The sequence below is a fragment of the Camelina sativa genome, chromosome 17 (assembly GCF_000633955.1).
Source record: "Camelina sativa cultivar DH55 chromosome 17, Cs, whole genome shotgun sequence".
Classification (NCBI taxonomy): domain Eukaryota; kingdom Viridiplantae; phylum Streptophyta; class Magnoliopsida; order Brassicales; family Brassicaceae; genus Camelina; species Camelina sativa.
This window is the reverse complement of record NC_025701.1, coordinates 25,188,438-25,191,525: the sequence shown is the minus strand read 5'-3', so window position 1 is coordinate 25,191,525 and position 3,088 is coordinate 25,188,438.

Genomic DNA, 3,088 nt, shown 5'->3' with positions numbered 1-3,088 from the left:
CCCCTCTTCGGACAGCTGCTTGCCATGTGACCCTTCTCACCGCAATTGAAACAAGCGCCCATCAACTGTCGGCACTGACCCGAGTGTCTCTTACGGCAAGTCGGACACAAGCGCACACTGCCCTTACCCATAGGTTTCCGACTCCCAGTCTGCTTACCCCCGGTTCCCGGTTCAGTTTTCACCATCGGCGCCTGCTGCACCGTGATTCCTCCAGGATTCTGCCGAGCTTCCTCAGCCAGTCCGTCCTCCAACATGGCCGCCTTCTCCACCAGCTCAGCAAGACTCCCGAAGTTCCGAATCATACACCGGTTGCGGACATCCACCCTCATGCCCCGCAAGAACCGACAAATCTGAACTTGCTCCTCTACCATCTCATTCCCACCGTACCTCTTGAGTCGGTTGAACTCGGTCTCATACTCTCGCATGGACCGGTCCCCTTGCTTCAAGTCTAAGAATTCCGACTCAAGACGGTCGATAGCTTCTTGCGGAAAATATTTCGCAAGAAACAACCCGCGAAAAGTCTCCCAAGAACAATTCGGGTTGACCATACGGTTCGCCATGCCTGTCCACCACGCATGGGCTTCTCCGGACAGGTAGTGGGTAGCGATGTCCTTCCGATACTCCATCGGACAACGCACCGAGTCGAAGTTCCTTTCGAGGCGACTTCTCCATTCGTCAGCCTCGGTCGGATTCGCTCCCCCACTAAAATACTGCGTACCCAACTTAAGCATGTGGTCCATGATAGTCAAGTACGAAAGAGCTGCCACCACTGGCACCACATTAGGTACAGGCGGGTTTGCGGCCTGAGGTGGTGTCATTTGGTTCAGTATTTGGACCAAGGTCTCCAATACTTGCCCCATCCCCACGTTCACAGTCGCATTAGCACCTGTACCCCCTACTGGTATCGCTCTCGTACCGACTCCCTGGGTTCCATGCCCTTCGGTTGCCGTCCCGGTCCTCGCACCCACTTGCTCAACATTCACCGCAGCAGTGTTCGGTGCTTCCTCAGTGTTCCCTCCGACTCCTGGTCTAGCCGAGGTATTAGCCGAGTTGCGAGTGTTAGGTGCCATCTGAAATACCATAACCGATTCTAAGTTAGCGTCCAAACCAACTTAGCCTATCACCCTATAATCTATACATGACCAGTCTTACCGTGAGACGTTATCGGCAAGGAAGGGATGGCTTTTCCGTAACAATAACCCATGCACCCATTATATGAACATGTCCTAGAACTATAACCGTGCTCTGATACCAAATGTAAGACCCCGACCCTAAAAACCCATACTCGGACCAAAACTGGCCGATAAAAATTTTCTAGGGCCGACGAATTCTATGCGATAATTAACTAAGTACAACAGCGGATATGAATAACAGGTGAACTAACTTAAACTTGCGAATTTATTAAAATATTAAGAGGTTCAATTCAACGAAATAACAACTTGTCCCATGCATGGAAATAACGAAAACTAAATAAAAATAACGCCATGAATATTTCTACCCAAAGCCACACCATCCTTCCTCCTCCCTTGCCTCCGTCACACGAGCTGGTCAGCCACTAAAGTCCCGATCATCGGACCTATCTTTTCCTGCGTCCATAAAAGGGAGGCGTAAGCAAACAAAGTTTACTTAGTGGAGCGGTCATCCCGTCTCACTAGGCTCAGTTCGACGATCTCAATCTAACATAGGGAATATTCCAATCAAGTCACGCAAGTCAATCAAATACCATGGATAGTCGCCTAAATCTCTTAGACCAACCATCATTCATATTGCAATAGAAACCATAACCATAAGACAAGCAATTAACAAGATTAAATAAACCACGGGTCAAGAGAATCAACCATGGAACTCGGCCACAGTCACGCACTCACCTTCGGTATCGACCTAAGGTGTTGATCTCTCGGTTTCTATGCTCGGGTCTGATCCCCGCTTCTACACGGACAGATCAATACCATTAATATCCGAGATAAATCTCCTAACTATAACCATACCATCGACGGATCAAGGTGGAAGAACACTTACCGTTCTTCTCGACTCTAGACTTAGGATCTCTCTCGCTCGACCGAAACTCTCCTCTTTCTCTCTCGCGGCGGCTCTCGGATTCTTATGCGGAACTAGGGAAATTCTTAAGGGTTTTATCCCTTATATAGGATCCACGAACCGCCCTAAGTTTCCTTGGAACGATAAGTCTCACCGCCCATAACTTCCCATAATTCTCGCATCTATCCTTATCCGATCACCTTTCCATTACCGCGAGTTTCCATTTCCCTCGGGTTTCCTTTCCCGTGAGTCGGCCTAAATCTCTGCGAGATTTCGAGTCCTTTTAGTCTATTATCGGCCCATCGGCCAAACCATGCCACCTTGTCCATCGGCCCGGTCCATCGATCGCCGATGCAACCATTTTCGGATAGTGCACTTCACTATCACTATCACTTCACTACCACTATCACTACACTATCACTATCACTATCACGAGGACTTTCATTCCTATTTTACTCGGACTGTCTCTCAGACTAAGTACCGAAACCTCCCATCCCATTTCTCGGCAATTTACAGACCCGTTCGTCCGAACCAATTTTCATCCAGAAACTTGCAAGCCTGAATGATCTGATCACTGTAAACTTGGGATTCCATTTCCTCAGTTCAAACATCTGCTCACTACTTCAGTAGTCTTGAACTCTCCATTTCCGTCGCCCAATCCCCATAATTTATCGAGTCTTAACGTCAGGCTCTATCGTCGCCGGTTGCCGCGTTCTATCGGCAACTCTCGATACCAAGTATCGGCAACTCTCGATACTCCTCGATAAAAATCCTCGATATAATTTCTCGATCCTCGATGAAATTCCTCGATACCATTCCTCGATCCTCGATGAAATTCCTCGATAGAATCCTCGATCCTCGATGAAATTCCTCGATAGAATCCTTGAGAGAATCCTCGAGAGAATCCTCGAGAGAATCCTCGAGAGAATCTTCGAGAGAATCCTCGAGAGAATCCTCGAGAGAATCCTCGACTCGGATTTCTCGACCCTCCCCTACCGAGGTTCCGGGTCGTTACACTATACCCGAATCCGTCGCCGACGCGCCTGATCGT